An 18,448-nucleotide genomic window follows, 5' to 3' on the forward strand; every position below is an offset into this window, starting at 1 on the left:
CACCCCCTGGCACATTCCCCTGAGATCGAGGCGCCTGTGTGTGTGTGTGTGTGTGTGTGTGCGTGTGTTTGAACTGCATAACGTTCCTTCTTAATGCAGGTGGCCCCTCAATGACAAACCCGTTCCTCCTACACCCTCGTCTGTGTTTAGTGCCACCCCCCCTGTCGCCACGCCCCCATCTCACCCCCCGTTCCCCCTGTGCCTCGCCCACCCACGTCGCCCTCCCTCCTCCCCTCCTCCTCCGGCAACACGTGCCCCCCTCTCTGTGCCAACACGCCCTTGTCCCCGTCTCTGCTGCGCCTCCCCTCCCTTCCTCCATTCTCAGATTTTTTCCCACGCCCGCCTCCTCCTGTCATCGTGTAGTAGGAGTGGTATCACCGCACGTGCCCCTTTTTAGTGCCAACAAGCTCCCCTGTGGCTCCCCTGCCTTCCTTCCTGTCTCCCCCCCCGCTCCCTCCCTCCCTCCCTCCCTCCCTCCCTCCCGGCGTTCTCACACTCCTCTCCTCATCACTATGTAAGTGGGGATACCACAGCGTTTTGCATACGCCTGTTTAGTCCTTTGTAGCGGGCGGGGCGGCATGCCAATATGCAAAACGCCACCGCCGGAGAGGCATTTTGTTGTGTGATGAGGAAGGAGAGAGGGCGGCACTGTGACTGTGTTCTGTTGTAGCACGTGCCTGTGTGTGTGTGTGTGTGTGTGTGTGTGTGTGTGTGTGTGTGTGTTTTCCAACAGACTCTTTTGGCTCGTCAGAGCGATGGCTGGTACAGGAGGGAGTGCCATCGGAACCAGAGCACCGGGCGAGTGTGGCGCGGCAATTGGAATACCATGAGCCTGAAACAGCCATACATCCAACATGGAGGAATACTCTCGTCTTCTTTGGCCTTTATTTCCGTTCGAGGGATGATGCGAGGAAAGGTGATCACTTTGTTCTTTTTCCAACATGGCGTCGTTATTGTAAATCCACACGGCGCCCAATCTGCACATCTCAGCGGCAAATTAAGAACAAAAGGGACAGGGAAGTTTCTTCGCTTTCCCCTGCCCCCCCCCCCCCCCCCCCCCGCGCCTCTCCTCTCCTCCACCCAGATCCCTCTCCCTCTTCCCTCTCTGTGGCGGAGAGTCAATGGTTCATTCTAATTGGCCGTTGTCATCATGCAGATGACACACACACACACTCGGCGCTCTGAATATCATTAGCGCCTTTGCGTACCTCCGCTCTTTTTTCTTCTTCTTCTTCTCGGTCCTTTCTTGTTCCCTCGTTCCGAGGCTCGTTTGGCGATTCGGTATTCCTAAAGGTAATTATCATCCACAAGGCAGCCTATCAATATGCAAAGATAGGCATAATGGGAAACGAAGGCACATGTCTGATTGTCGTTTCATCCCCCCCTCCCCTCCCCTCTACGTTATATCCAGCACAGTTATGGAAGAACCTCCCAGGGTGTGTGAGGGAGAATGAGAGTGTGTTTGTGTGCTTGTATTTGGGCTTCCATTGCAGTAGAGTCCATTGTATGTCTGTGGTGGTTACAGTCTTCTGCTCGCCTCCCTCTCTCCCCCTCGTTTGCATAAATCAGCCTCTCCTTGGGTCGTATAATAGCCCTTAATTCTTCTCTGCAGCGCTTGCCTTCTGATCCATGAAAAAAGAAAAGAGCCAGCCGGTCAATTTGCATACTCCGCATACTGATGAGGTGTGTGTGTGTGTGTGTGTGTTGCCGACTGCCTAATTACCAAGTCCTCCAGTCTCTCTCTCTCTGTGTGTCTCTCTCTCTCTCTCTCCTCCTGCAGCCTTTGCTTTTAACCCTCGCACGTCCAGTCGCCATCTCTTCGTCTCCATAGGAAAAAGCGTTGTTGTCGCGTCCGGCATGAATTCATCTCGGAGGGGCGCGTAGAAACAATAGAGAAAGGAAGAGGAAAACACAGAGGCAGGATTGCAACGAGGCGGCGGTTCGTTCCGTCGTTCGGCTTCGTTTATTCTCCCCGTCGGTGTTTATTGGCTAATTTGCGGCTCCTCTCGCTGGCGGCGGCTCTCCTTAAGCTACCCTCTTTGTCTTTGCCTTTGAAATTTACAAAATCTTACAAGAAATCAATACTTAATTGATTATTCACTTTCACCGCAGCCTCAAACGACCGGCGAGGGTGCACGTGCGTAGTAGATCCGGCTTCTGTGTGTGTGTGTGTGTGTGTGTGTGTGTGTGTGAGAGTCAGTCTGTGGTAGATCCCGTGGTATTCCTAGTTCTTTCGAGGCAGCAGGCGGACGTGGTGGCAGGGAGCTCTGAGAGAAATACTCTGCAGCATCTCTCTGTGTGTGTGTGTGTGTGTGTGTGTGTGTGTGTGTGTGTGTGTGTGTGTGTGTGTGTGAGTGTGTATGTCTGGGCATATGAGACGTACCAAGGTCCCGTCAAACAGCACCAAAGCCAGGAAGAAAAGTTCCAAGGTTGGAGGAGGAGGAGGAGATACGTCTCAGCCTTGTGCTCCAGCAGCAGCTGCCATCCAGAGGAGGGAGAAACGTGGAGATCAACAACAACAACAACAATAACAACAACAAACTAAGTTAACGGCAAGCCTCATGGGCACAGGAAGCGCAGCCGGCTCCGTTCAGGATGTGGACGAGTGTATATCCTTGTTTTCCGGGCTTTTTGTTGTTGTTTTGTTTAGTTTTTTTGGCGATGCTCCTCGCGTCTTTGTTTCCCGTCCTCCTGGCGCCCGAGAGGAGAGCGCGGGGCAAGATGCCACCTGGACCCTTCAGACAACTCTGTGTGGCGGAGCGGGCGCGGAAAGAGGGGCGTGAAGAAAGGGGCACGAGGAGGAGGAGGAGGAGGGGAGGAGAGAGAGAGAGGGGTAAAGGGTGCCCATGGCGCCTGCCTCTGATATGCCATAAGGATGGCAGGCACGTAATGATAGGAAATGTAGAGCAGATTGGCTTGGAGGAGGAGAGAGAGGAGGGAGAGAGAGAGAGAGGAGAGGGGGGGGGGGGAGAGAGAGAGAGGAGGGGGTAGAGGAGACAGATGGCAAAGCTGGCCTGGTGCCAACGATACCAAGACATGACTATGCAGGGAAACCTCCCCCCGTGCTCTCTCTGACACTTGTTGCGGTGTGTGTGTGTGTGTGTGTCTGCGCCTGTGTTTTGGGTGTGCGGAAACACATGCGTACACATAGCAGGGGGATTCCCTGACAGGGTTACCCCGGCATCTGTATTTTATTTTTTCGAGCATCTTCCTCCGATGGGACACCTCTTCCTCTCTTTGCTCCGAGGGGGGAATTGGGATGCTGACATAATGATGATTTAATGTTGCAATATCGCTGTATGCATTGGCCTAGGTATTTAAGTATGGATGAGAGCCTAAAGCCAAAATGTGGAGGAGAGATAGAGGTCTGGCCTCCAATTTGACCCCCATGCAACGTGGCAAAGGTCAGATATTGACTCTCCTGGCATATCTATCATGGCCATCAAAAATAGATGTTGCAGCCCACCTCAATCCATTTACTTACTTATTTATTTATTTATTTATTTATTTATGTATTTCTTTCTTTTACATAATGGCATTTGAGTTTTGGTTGGAAAATGAATGTGGTTTTTGTCTCCCGGTGTTCAGGAATAAAACTGCTGGCTCGTGTGGGTTTATGACAAGGGAACGGATGGCAGCTAGATAGAGTGTTATGATGTTCATATTGAAATGTGCTGAGCCAACACCTTCCTACAGCAGCATGCGTGAAGGAGGGAGGGAGGGAGGGGGGAGATGTATTTGTGTATGCATTGGGGTGGGGTGTGTGTGTGTGTGTGTGTGTGGGGGGGGGGGGGGGGGGGTTGAAAAGACATACTGTATTCTTGTCTGTGTGAATGTGTGCCAACTAAGCAATAGAGGTTTTCACACCATGAGGAAAAACATGCATCACGTGCCATTGAGTTTTGCTGGAGATTATTGGCGGGCAGGTACCATACATGGGACAGAGAGAGAGAGAGAGAGAGAGAGAGAGAGGGAGAGAGAGAGAGAGAGAGAGAGGGAGAGAGAGAGGGAGACAGAGAGGGAGAGAGAGGAGAGAGGGAGAGAGAGACAGAGAGAGAGGGAGACAGAGAGAGAGAGAGAGGGAGAGAGAGGGAGAGGGAGAGAGAGACAGAGAGAGAGAGAGAGGGAGAGAGAGAGAGAGAGAGGGAGAGAGAGAGGGAGAGATAATATGCTAGAGATCTTGTACTATTCGCACAAGGTGTTTTAAAATGACAGATTTGCCATTTTGTTTAATTCTTCATCTTCTTTTTTCAGTTGCTTTGTATGATTGGCAGCGGGGCGGGGCGTGTGCAATGGGGTAAAGCGCTGTCGTCTGTAGATAAAGAGGAATGTTATCTTACCGTGTGTGTGTGTGTGTGTGTGTGTGTGTGTTTGGGGTAGACTGGAGCGGGGTGGGTGGGTGAGTGGCGGGGTACACCAAATCAAACACCCAATTTGAATAAGAACAATCTGAGCCCTATAATGGAGTAGAGAGAGAGGTGGGGGCTAGCGAGGTGATTTGACTTGCGAATGAGGCGATGCATATCTGCATGCTAATTACGCGACAAGAAGGGGGGGACATAGTGGAAACCCCCCCCCCCCCCCCCCCTCATGCACCAGACAGAGAGGGAGAGAGGGAGAAAGACACAGCAGACAGACTAGACTATACCTTCCTCTAGTCACTAGAGGAACGAGGGGGATGACCGAACGAACAAACGGCCCGACGAACGAACGGACAAACAAACGAAGGAATCAGAGGGAGCTCCGGACACCGGGACGTGTAATTAATTACCCATCGGCCTTTGTTTCTACGACGTTTGATTTTATTCGGAAACAAATCATGGGCGCCCGGAGGAAGGAAGAAGGGAGGGACAAGCGGAGGATGAAGAGGAGTGTGTGTGTGGAGGGGGGGGGGGGGGGGGTCGTAGTGGCGTTGGGGGGCATCGGAAAATTAAAATTATTGATTGATGCGGAGGGGGGGGGGGGTTGTTGAGCGGAGAGCATTTTGAGGATGTAATTAGAGTGGACTGGGACCAAGGCTGGAATGATAATAGATGACACTGGAATTCGCCATGGCCATCGGCCATTAATCTCCGTTAACGCGGACCAGGATATTAAAAATTCTAATTAAAGGGACCGAAATGATGTGGACGGTGTGTGTGTGTGTGTGTGTGTGTGTGCGTTTGTGTGCGCGCGCATTGGGATGGGGACCTTGGGTGTTCCTGTTTTGTAATAATTGCTACCATGGGGGAATGACATCCCAAGGTATGGTGTATCGATGGTATTAACTCAATGATTAGAATGATGAACTGCTCACTGCTTAATGTGCTGCAGATTGATGTTGTGTTTTTGTAATAGAGTGGTATACTCCTGTAAACTCCACATTGGATTGTGTGTATGTGTGTGTGTGATGGGGAGGTTAATAACTTCATGACGGCTTGTTTTGATTTTTGCACACATTTTATGTGTGTACATGTACGACGATGAGGCTCTATTAGTGCCAAAATATACATGGATTATCAGGTTACCATGTCATCCAACCCTTTATATAACTTTGTAAAACACTTGGTAAACTATAGCTATTCATCTTTGAGAACTCAAAATTCACAATGACACTTTGCTGTGCATTTCTCTAATCTCCTATGTGATGAATGACTTGTGTACTGTGCGTTCCATGCGCAATAAAAAAAACAATCCTCATATACTATTTAATTGTCTGTGTCATTTGGTGGGATATGTGTAAAAAGCAGGAAGCAGAAATCCACTCCAAAGCAGCAGGGAAAACCCCAGCACTGAGGAGTCCCCGCCCCCCCCCCACGGGTGCTGCTGTGACATCATCACTAGTGGCCTTGGATCTGCTGTTTGCATCAGGTGACGCCAGGCCCGACTGAGGAACGCAGATGACAGACGAATACGCTGTTCATCAATAGCAGCGCCACCTTGCATGACTATGCTGTTGACATTGTCAATAGATTATGAAATCTCACTGTGTCAGCTATTCAATATTACAAATTGCTTTGTGTGTAGTCGGGGTGTGTGCGTGCGTGCGTGTGTGTGTGTGCGTGCGTGTGTGTGTGTGCATGCATGTGTGTACGTATGTACGTGTGTCAGGACGTAAATATGCAAGAGGTTAATGCATACATGTTCCTGTAATGTCTCCATGTATTCACTCTGCATGATTAGGAGCTGTCCTTGAATTAGGTAGATGAAACTGCAACCCCCAACTCCTTCGCCTTTTACACACACACACACACACACGCGCAAACACACGCAAACACACACACACACACACACATATGCGCAAACACACGCAAACACACACAGAAACTGCACAGCATGTACACAAACATCTCCTATTAGGATTCAAATGAAGACATAGCTGCACTCACATAAGCATAATAAAGGAAAACAGTTCACCTTTACGCTAATTCATTGCTTATTAGCGATAGCAGAGAACGTCACCGCTAAGGGTTGGCGTGATTGTGTGTGTGTGTGTGTGTGTGTGTGTGATGGCCAATGCGATGTCATTACCTTAATGGTTTTTCACTGGAGCTAGTCATTAAGCGGGGATATTAAAGCAGTAGGCTGTTTTTATATGCATGGAGGGGTGATGTGTGGGGGTCACAGTTGCTTTAAGTCATCATTCATACATGCTGAGAGGACACACAAACACCCACGCATGCACACACACACACAGACACACACAAACACCCACGCATACACACACACAGGGACACACAGACACACACAATGAGAGAAATATGCATACATATAAGGAAGGGGTCACTCAACTCTTCAGGAGAAATTTGTCTTTTCGTTTATCTCTCTCTCTGTCACACACACACACACACACACACACACACACAGGGAACACTTGAAGAGCATTCGTTTGCCCCTCTTAAGTCGTGTTTTATGCATATGTACCCTCTCTCAAGCCAGATTGATCCTGATATTTATGAGCTGGATTTTTGACGTGCATATTATTATTATCATGACTGTTATTATCTGTTTGGGGCAGGGAAATAACATGACGCCAGGGAGAGGCGGTGCAGCAGCAGGGCTGCAATCACCAGATTGGTCTGATTTATGATTTATGTAGAACGCCGAGCGCCTGAGGTAACGCCCCTGGAGGTGGCGGGTTGTAAAAATTTGTTTTAGCCAATTGATTAATCAGGACTAGTCATTTGTAGTTCATATGCGTATGCGCGTGGGGAGGGAATGGAAGAGTGAGTGTGTGTGTGTGTGTGTGGGGGGGGGGGGTTTCTTGGAAGACAGAATTGGTGAGCTGACCTTGTTCAGCAATGTTGAGAGTAGGTGATTGGTAGATTAAGAAAACAGGGATGGAGACCGAAATAGGAGAAAAAATAAAGAAAGACACAATTATGCTTTGGGGTTTTATCCCATTGGGTTTATCAGTTGATTAATATTAATGTATGCATTCAAATGTATGTTTAAAAAAACGGACAGCACAGAAAGTCCCAGGCTTGTTTGTATCATGGTCCTTGTTATTCCTTCTGCCCCGGCAAGGTGACAGGCCTCAGGGATGCACACAAGCAATTGGGGGGAAAAACAACATCACATTGATATTCATACGGTATTCGCTCACTGTTTACTGCCAAAATACATCATTTAAAACAGTTCCAAAGAATCATCGTAGAGCCAAACATGGGGGTTATATGTCAGTCAGTGAAACATGGGGGTTATATGTCACAGTGAAACATGGGGGTTATATGTCACAGTGAAACATGGGGGTTATATGTCACAGTGAAACATGGGGGTTATATTTCGCTCAGTGAAACATGGGGGTTATATGTCAGTCAGTGAAACATGGGGGTTATATGTCACAGTGAAACATGGGGGTTATATTTCGCTCAGTGAAACATGGGGGTTATATGTCAGTCAGTGAAACATGGGGGTTATATGTCAGTCAGTGAAACATGGGGGTTATATGTCACAGTGAAACATGGGGGTTATATTTCGCTCAGTGAAACATGGGGGTTATATGTCAGTCAGTGAAACATGGGCATTATATGTCACAGTGAAACATGGGGGTTATATGTCACAGTGAAACATGGGGGTTATATGTCACAGTGAAACATGGTGGTTATATGTCACAGTGAAACGTAGGGGTTATATGTCAGTCAGTGAAACATGGGGGTTATATGTCAGTCAGTGAAACATGGGGGTTATATGTCACAGTGAAACATGGGGGTTATATGTCAGTCAGTGAAACATGGGGGTTATATGTCACAGTGAAACATGGGGGTTATATTTCGCTCAGTGAAACATGGGGGTTATATGTCAGTCAGTGAAACATGGGGGTTATATGTCAGTCAGTGAAACATGGGGGTTATATGTCACAGTGAAACATGGGGGTTATATTTCGCTCAGTGAAACATGGGGGTTATATGTCAGTCAGTGAAACATGGGCGTTATATGTCACAGTGAAACATGGGGGTTATATGTCACAGTGAAACATGGTGGTTATATGTCACAGTGAAACGTGGGGGTTATATGTCAGTCAGTGAAACATGGGGGTTATATGTCAGTCAGTGAAACATGGGGGTTATATGTCAGTCAGTGAAACATGGGGGTTATATGTCCGTCAGTGAAACATGGGGGTTATATGTCAGTCAGTGAAACATGGGGGTTATATGTCAGTCAGTTAAACATGGGGGTTAAATGTCACAGTGAAACATGGGGGTTATATGTCGCTCAGTGAAACATGGGGGTTATATGTCAGTCAGTGAAACATGGGCGTTATGTCAGTCAGTGAAACATGGGGGTTATATGTCAGTCAGTGAAACATGGGGGTTATATGTCAGTCAGTGAAACATGGGGGTTATGTCAGTCAGTGAAACATGGGGGTTATATGTCACAGTGAAACATGGGGGTTATATGTCACAGTGAAACATGGGGGTTATATGTCACAGTGAAACATGGGGGTTATGTCACTCAGTGAAACATGGGGGTTATATGTCAGGCAGTGAAACATGGGGGTTATATGTCACTCAGTGAAACATGGGGGTTATATGTCAGTCAGTGAAACACGGGGGTTATATGTTACTCAGTGAAACATGGGCGTTATATGTCACTCAGTGAAACATGGGAGTTATATGTCAGTCAGTGAAACATGGGGGTTATACGTCAGTCAGTGAAACATGGGGGTTATATGTCAGTCAGTGAAACACAGGGGTTATATGTCAGTCAGTGAAACATGGGGGTTATACGTCAGTCAGTGAAACATGGGGGTTATATGTCAGTCAGTGAAACACGGGGGTTATATGTTACTCAGTGAAACATGGGCGTTATATGTCACTCAGTGAAACATGGGAGTTATATGTCAGTCAGTGAAACATGTGGGTTATATGTCAGTCAGTGAAACATGGGGGTTAAATGTCACAGTGAAACATGGGGGTTATATGTCGCTCAGTGAAACATGGGGGTTATATGTCAGTCAGTGAAACATGGGCGTTATATGTCAGTCAGTGAAACATGGGGGTTATATGTCAGTCAGTGAAACATGGGGGTTATATGTCAGTCAGTGAAACATGGGGGTTATGTCAGTCAGTGAAACATGGGGGTTATATGTCACAGTGAAACATGGGGGTAATATGTCACAGTGAAACATGGGGGTTATATGTCACAGTGAAACATGGGGGTTATGTCACTCAGTGAAACATGGGGGTTATATGTCAGGCAGTGAAACATGGGGGTTATATGTCACTCAGTGAAACATGGGGGTTATACGTCAGTCAGTGAAACATGGGGGTTATATGTCAGTCCGTGAAACACGGGGTTATATGTTACTCAGTGAAACATGGGCGTTATATGTCACTCAGTGAAACATGGGGGTTATATGTCAGTCAGTGAAACATGTGGGTTATATGTCAGTCAGTGAAACATGGGGGTTATATGTCACACTGAAACATGGGCGTTATGTCACTCAGTGAAACATGGGGGTTATATGTCAGTCAGTGAAACATGGGGGTTATATGTTAGTCAGTGAAACATGGTGGTTATATGTCAGTCAGTGAAACATGGGGGTTATATGTCAGTCAGTGAAACATGGGGGTTATATGTTAGTCAGTGAAACATGGTGGTTATATGTCAGTCAGTGAAACATGGGGGTTATATGTCAGTCAGTGAAACATGGGGGTTATATGTCAGTCAGTGAAACATGGGGGTTATATGTCAGTCAGTGAAACATGGGAGTTATATGTCACAGTGAAACATGGGGGTTATATGTCACAGTGAAACATGGTGGTTATATGTCACAGTGAAACGTGGGGGTTATATGTCACAGTGAAACATGGGGGTTATATGTCAGGCAGTAAAACATGGGGGTTATATGTCAGTCAGTAAAACATGGGGGTTATATGTTAGTCAGTGAAACATGGTGGTTATATGTTAGTCAGTGAAACATGGGGGTTATATGTCAGTCAGTGAAACATGGGGGTTATATGTCAGTCAGTGAAACATGGGGGTTATATGTCAGTCAGTGAAACATGGGGGTTATATGTCAGTCAGTGAAACATGGGGGTTATATGTCAGTCAGTGAAACATGGTGGTTATATGTTAGTCAGTGAAACATGGGGGTTATATGTCAGTCAGTGAAACATGGGGGTTATATGTTAGTCAGTGAAACATGGAGGTTATATGTCAGTCAGTGAAACATGGGGGTTATATGTCAGTCAGTGAAACATGGGGGTTATATGTCAGTCAGTGAAACATGGGGGTTATATGTCAGTCAGTGAAACATGGGAGTTATATGTCACAGTGAAACATGGGGGTTATATGTCACAGTGAAACATGGGGGTTATATGTCACAGTGAAACATGGTGGTTATATGTCACAGTGAAACATGGGGGTTATATGTCACAGTGAAACATGGGGGTTACATGTCAGGCAGTGAAACATGGGGGTTATATGTTAGTCAGTGAAACATGGTGGTTATATGTCAGTCAGTGAAACATGGGGGTTATATGTCAGTCAGTGAAACATGGGGGTTATATGTCAGTCAGTGAAACATGGGGGTTATATGTCACAGTGAAACATGGGGGTTATATGTCACAGTGAAACATGGTGGTTATATGTCACAGTGAAACATGGGGGTTATATGTCACAGTGAAACATGGTGGTTATATGTTAGTCAGTGAAACATGGGGGTTATATGTCAGTCAGTGAAACATGGGGGTTATATGTCAGTCAGTGAAACATGGGGGTTATATGTCAGTCAGTGAAACATGGGGGTTATATGTCAGTCAGTGAAACATGGGAGTTATATGTCACAGTGAAACATGGGGGTTATATGTCACAGTGAAACATGGTGGTTATATGTCACAGTGAAACATGGGGGTTATATGTCACAGTGAAACATGGGGGTTACATGTCAGGCAGTGAAACATGGGGGTTATATGTTAGTCAGTGAAACATGGTGGTTATATGTCAGTCAGTGAAACATGGGGGTTATATGTCAGTCAGTGAAACATGGGGGTTATATGTCAGTCAGTGAAACATGGGGGTTATATGTCAGTCAGTGAAACATGGGGGTTATATGTCAGTCAGTGAAACATGGGGGTTATATGTCAGTCAGTGAAACATGGGGGTTATATGTCAGTCAGTGAAACATGGGGGTTATATGTTAGTCAGTGAAACATGGAGGTTATATGTCAGTCAGTGAAACATGGGGGTTATATGTCAGTCAGTGAAACATGGGGGTTATATGTCAGTCAGTGAAACATGGGGGTTATATGTCAGTCAGTGAAACATGGGAGTTATATGTCACAGTGAAACATGGGGGTTATATGTTAGTCAGTGAAACATGGTGGTTATATGTCAGTCAGTGAAACATGGGGGTTATATGTCAGTCAGTGAAACATGGGGGTTATATGTCAGTCAGTGAAACATGGGGGTTATATGTCAGTCAGTGAAACATGGGAGTTATATGTCACAGTGAAACATGGGGGTTATATGTCACAGTGAAACATGGGGGTTATATGTCACAGTGAAACATGGTGGTTATATGTCACAGTGAAACATGGGGGTTATATGTCACAGTGAAACATGGGGGTTATATGTCAGGCAGTAAAACATGGGGGTTATATGTCACACTGAAACATGGGGGTTATATGTCACAGTGAAACATGGGGGTTACATGTCAGGCAGTGAAACATGGGAGTTATATGTCAGTCAGTGAAACATGGGGGTTATATGTCACAGTGAAACATGGGGGTTATATGTCAGGCAGTGAACCATGGGAGTTATATGTCACAGTGAAACATGGGGGTTATATGTCAGGCAGTGAAACATGGGGGTTATATGTCACTCAGTGAAACATGGGGGTTATATGTCAGGCAGTGAACCATGGGAGTTATATGTCACAGTGAAACATGGGGGTTATATGTCAGTCAGTGAAACATGGGGGTTATATGTCACACTGAAACATGGGGGTTATATGTCACAGTGAAACATGGGGGTTACATGTCAGGCAGTGAAACATGGGGGTTATATGTTAGTCAGTGAAACATGGTGGTTATATGTCAGTCAGTGAAACATGGGGGTTATATGTCAGGCAGTGAACCATGGGAGTTATATGTCACAGTGAAACATGGGGGTTATATGTCAGTCAGTGAAACATGGGGGTTATATGTCACACTGAAACATGGGGGTTATATGTCACAGTGAAACATGGGGGTTACATGTCAGGCAGTGAAACATGGGGGTTATATGTTAGTCAGTGAAACATGGTGGTTATATGTCAGTCAGTGAAACATGGGGGTTATATGTCAGTCAGTGAAACATGGGGGTTATATGTCAGTCAGTGAAACATGGGGGTTATATGTCACAGTGAAACATGGGGGTTATATGTCACAGTGAAACATGGGGGTTATATGTCACAGTGAAACATGGTGGTTATATGTCACAGTGAAACGTGGGGGTTATATGTCACAGTGAAACATGGGGGTTATATGTCAGGCAGTAAAACATGGGGGTTATATGTCACACTGAAACATGGGGGTTATATGTCACAGTGAAACATGGGGGTTACATGTCAGGCAGTGAAACATGGGAGTTATATGTCAGTCAGTGAAACATGGGGGTTATATGTCACAGTGAAACATGGGGGTTATATGTCAGGCAGTGAACCATGGGAGTTATATGTCACAGTGAAACATGGGGGTTATATGTCAGGCAGTGAAACATGGGGGTTATATGTCACTCAGTGAAACATGGGGGTTATATGTCAGGCAGTGAACCATGGGAGTTATATGTCACAGTGAAACATGGGGGTTATATGTCAGGCAGTGAAACATGGGGGTTATATGTCACTCAGTGAAACATGGGGGTTATATGTCAGGCAGTGAACCATGGGAGTTATATGTCACAGTGAAACATGGGGGTTATATGTCAGGCAGTGAAACATGGGGGTTATATGTCACTCAGTGAAACATGGGGGTTATATGTCAGGCAGTGAACCATGGGAGTTATATGTCACAGTGAAACATGGGGGTTATTGCCGTGTATGTAGAAAATAGGTTATAAGCAATTGCAAGGGATTATTTGATTTAACCTGAAAATAAGATCAAATGTAAACAAAACGGTATGCCGCCATATAAAAAAGTTCAAAATGGCTATCAAAAGAAGAGCAAAAGAGGATAGACTAATCAAGATTTATGTTCTTTTAAGGAATATCTTTATGTCCAAACCCTGGAGAGAGATAAATAGTTGTACTTTAAATTATGATGAGAAAGTTTAAAATTGTAGCAAATTATAAACAACCTTGTTTTTTAGGAAGCAATACATTGGTAGCCTAGTGCATCTGGAAATGTAGGCAAGTTTTTATTAAGCCATTGTGTCTTTAATGTAACACATTTTCTCTAATGAATGACTGTCTCGGTTCAAAATAATAGCATATGTGATACAGCCACATACACACCTAATTAAATGCAGTAAGGTGTTGGTACAGGCTATGTTTAAACAACTGCAGGCCGTAACAGACAACAATACAGATTGTTGATGCATTTGTGGAAATGAAGTATCATTCTTTATGAATACTCAGAGAAGATTGAATTGAATTCTGTGAAAATCTGCAGCTAAGGTGTGCAGATTAATAGTTCATGTTGAAGTTTCACATAATTTTGTTTTATTTAGTTTAATAAGAAGATATTGCAAACAACAGACATGAATTGTCGAAAACGATTTTATCAAAGTGTGACAAAGTTTGAAGTGTCTCACCCCTGACTCAATGACCTAATTATGCCAAGACAAAATACAAAGAAAATATGAACCCTTCTGACCAACACACGTCTCATAAAATGAGACTGAAACGTAGACTGTCTTTTGTTGACACAAACTACTGTATGCCAAGTTTACTTTACTCCAGCATGCATTCCAATCATTTGGACACAGGGTTTGTCATGTCCATCATGTGAAAAGGTCAGCTAACAGTTAAGGTTGTGCTATTAAAACAATTTGGTTAGCTAAAAGGCTAGGGTTAGCTTTTGCTCACAGTAAAATACGCCCTTTTTTCTTTATTTTTTAATGAAAACTTCTCTGACAGTGCAAAATTGGGAATAGAGCAGGGTGGCTGGAGTTGAAGGTAAATGAATGTGCTCATGTACCACCCTGACCTCCACACCCCTACCTTCCATACCAGCCTGCTGTTTGTTTCTAGTCCTCTCTCCTTCTCATATCATCATTTATCATTTCTCTCACGGAGCATGTATTCACAATTCACAATGTGTTTATTTCACAGAATTTGTGGAGGCCAGGGTGTTAGGGGCCACGTCCACAGAAAGCTTTTTTCCCCTCCATGGCGGAGCGCTTTGGATATCAAAAAAATTAACTCAAAGTGCTTCCAAAGTGCACAGACACACAGCGCATGGAACTGACTGACAATTAGTAGCTAACGTTAGCTAGCTACCATAATCTTTGAGGCCATTTACACCTGGCATTAACATGTGTTTTCTGCCATCAGATTGCAATCAGATTGTATTTTATCACTTCAGCCTGATTTCATTTACACCTGCCACTAACATGCGTTTTGGGTGAACAGATTGCAATCCGATTGCTCTCCAGCTCGAACGTCATCACGCGCGCGCCCCCTGAAGGTGTGCATGCATGTTTGCATACATGCACAGGGAAATAGAGGTTATTGTTAAGCTCAAATGCATGCACAGTGAACGTCCCCTTCACCTGAACAAAACGATGGCCGATCACCCAGCACTGCATCTATTTCTTTATAAAAAGGACACGTTGCCCTGCCCCTGTCACTTTTCTTGTTCTTGTCCTTGGTCTGTCTGTAAGCCAGTTTCAGGTGTTAAATTTTTCGCTGACATTGTAGCCAGGTCCTGTTGTGGCCATTCTCTGCCAGTTTCTTAGCCACTACTTCATAAATGGGTCGGTCACGATATGCACTGCCAAGTTTAGCTTGTATACTTTCGTCAGACCAAATTGAAAGCAGGCACTTGGTCTCCTCGTGACTCCATCCACGAGTGTCAATATCATCCATAGCGTTAGTTCTCCTTTCTTGCTGTTAACGTTAGCGCGTAACGCTAGCTCTGGCTGTGTTGTTCTTTCTTTGAGCTAACTAGATAAACATTCTCGCGCGAGGACGTATTTCCGGAATTTGCAATGTAGTTTTAGCAATCCAGTAGGTGGCGGTAAGGCAACATTTAAGGATGCCAACCGCCATAAAACTGCAAAGAAGATGAAGATGATGTATTTCCGTATGGCAGTTGCTGTATGCATTTTGAGAGGACGCATTGCATTTACACTTGTGTTAAATGTTGTCGTCATGCGTCCCTGACCACCTCCGGAGGTGGTTTGGCTGATCAGATTGCAATCCTTCTTCAATGCGTTTTGGGGGTGTTTACACCTGTACTTTCAAGTGATAAAATACAATCTGATTGCAATCACCAAAAACGCATGTTAATGCCAGGTGTAAATGGCCTCATAGTCTATCTTCGTTATCTTTGTAGGGGAGGTCCATTGTATAAGCCCATGGCTTCTTGGCCTCTCCTGTCACATTCTGTCTTTTTTTATTGTCTGATTTTATGTAGTTTTGTATAGTGTGCAAATAAATCCAAATAACGCCGCCGCGTTAATAAAAAGAGGAAGGAAAAAGAAGAGAGATTTCTGCAGGCTTTGCTTTTAACGTGCTGCTGGTCGTGGTCGTGGTAGTCCTTCAAGTTAAGATTACACGATTGTCAGACACGGCAAGAATCAGCCTCTCCTCTGCAATGTTTGTTGATCTTTTTAGTCCCGCCTCTTCCTCGATTTTGATTGGCCGGTCGAAAAAAGTGACATTGATGACTAACGCCTTCTGTGGACACGGCCCCTTATGCTGTTTGTTTTTAACCAAAGGCGCTCACCATACTGAGCAAGTGCATGCAATTCTGATATGGGTGACCAGGGTGACCAAATTGGCCCGGTGAGAATTCCTGGCCCTGGCAGTTGCTCCCATGCTCTACCCACTGACCTATACAGCACAGGTAATGGACAGCAGGTTGGCTAGAGGAACTTGCCTGACAGCTTGTCTATCCTTGCTAGAGACATAGCCAAAAAGTGGCAAAATGGCTCTGAGCAAGGGCACACAACTCCCATGTATATGTACTATCCTGGTTCATATGGTTATTCACAGTGACCATGTATATGTACTATCCTGGTTCATATGGTTATTCACAGTGACCATGTATACATGTATGTACTATCCTGGTTCATATGGTTATTCACAGTGACTACAGGTCAAATCCAGGAAGAAAATGCAATGGGGGGGATGTCTTGCAGTGTGTCATTGTATGTGTCCTTGTAATAATAATAAAAAAGCAGACATATAGGTAATCTCACCTACAGGCAGATTTCAGGGCTTGGGACCAATTTCAATATGGCAGAAGCAGACCTGAGACCTGGATGAGACTAGGGGAAGCAGGCTGGTGGCCGGCCGCGGCCGGGCTACAGGAGTGATTATAGATTCTAAAAGCAGAGCTGGACTCTGAGGCACAGATTATTATACATTTGGTCATTGGCAATGAGAACACTACAGGGGAGGGAAAAACAAATATTAGGGCCCCCTTCAATGGCAGGGCCAGTGTGAGCTGTTTTCCATTTTAATGCATTATGTGTGTATAAGGGAGAGAGGGGAGATGAGTTTTTTTTCCTCCTGTGTGTGTGTGTGTGTGCGCGCGTCTGCGTGATTCGGCGAACTCCGATTTACATTTTCCTTGCACTGCCTGCAAAATGTTTTCAGACGTGAGCGGCGTGACTGCAATAATATATAAGGCTTGTTCTCTCGCATGCTCGCTCTCTCCCTCTCTCTCTTTCTCACACACATATACTTACATGCGCACACACACACACACACACACACACACTGCAGACAGACGGTTTGAGCGAATGAGGAGAGGGGGAGTTGTGCAACCACAATTACCATCAGTGTGGGGGAAATGGAAATTCACACTTAGTTTGATTCTGTGGTTAGCTTTCAAGCCGCACCTCCACTTAGTCTGACATTGACACACTGACTTAAGAGTGAAGCTCTAACTCCACTCTTCTGAGCAGAGCAGTTAAATAACGCTGAGAAGTTCTGCTCTGAAAGTTCATCATTCAACACCTCTGAATAAATAAAGATACATTAGAGAATAACACAGTTCTGTTTTATAAAAGCGTTAATTTTTTGTCAATTATAGAATACCTATCCGTTAAAATTACCACGACTGGTTTAAAGTGACACTGTAATTCTCAAGATTGTCGTTTCTATTGGCAACAATTTTGCTTGATAAGTGGTCATTGCCTTGGTGTTCTGCACTCAATGTAGGCCCTGGCCCAACTTCCTGTCATATAAAGACACTCAATGCAGACTGCGGTTATAAGTCCAAAGCGAATCCTACCGGTCCAAACGAAACAGAGCCACATCTGCCTCTCTCATCGTCCTTGCTCATCTTGGAGCGTTTTTCATCTTGGAAAGGCAAAGCCGAGGGTCACTCTAGCTTTTAGCAAGCTACCTTCCTCTAAGCGATTAATCGGTTTCTTTTTCCTCTGCCTTTCTGCTGATGACGTTTGAGTTTATGATCTTTTCTTTGTCTCTTCAGCCATGGCTGCCATCGCTGCTCGTGCTGCTAAGGCTGTTCTTCTACTGCTTATTCCAACAAACCACTGTTGTTGCTCATCAGTGGCGCCACGGCGCACAGGTGTTCACAACAGGAAATGTATCAGTGTCATCTGAGCCAATATTCTTTCAATCAGTTAATCTGACATCTATTTCTAAAAAAAGTTGCGGATGATTACTTACATTTTTTGGTTGTGTATTTGTGTGTGTGTGTGTGTGTGTGTGTCTATCTTATTTTGGAACAGCTTTCATAAAGCCAACAAAATGCTGGGAAATGGGAAAGTTTTATGATCTCTCGTTCTCTTTTTTATAAAATCACACTTCTGGTTCATATTGGTTATTTTCACTGTCAAAAGACTA

This window comes from Poromitra crassiceps (genome assembly GCF_964638095.1).
Source record: "Poromitra crassiceps genome assembly, chromosome: 2".
NCBI lineage: Eukaryota > Metazoa > Chordata > Actinopteri > Beryciformes > Melamphaidae > Poromitra > Poromitra crassiceps.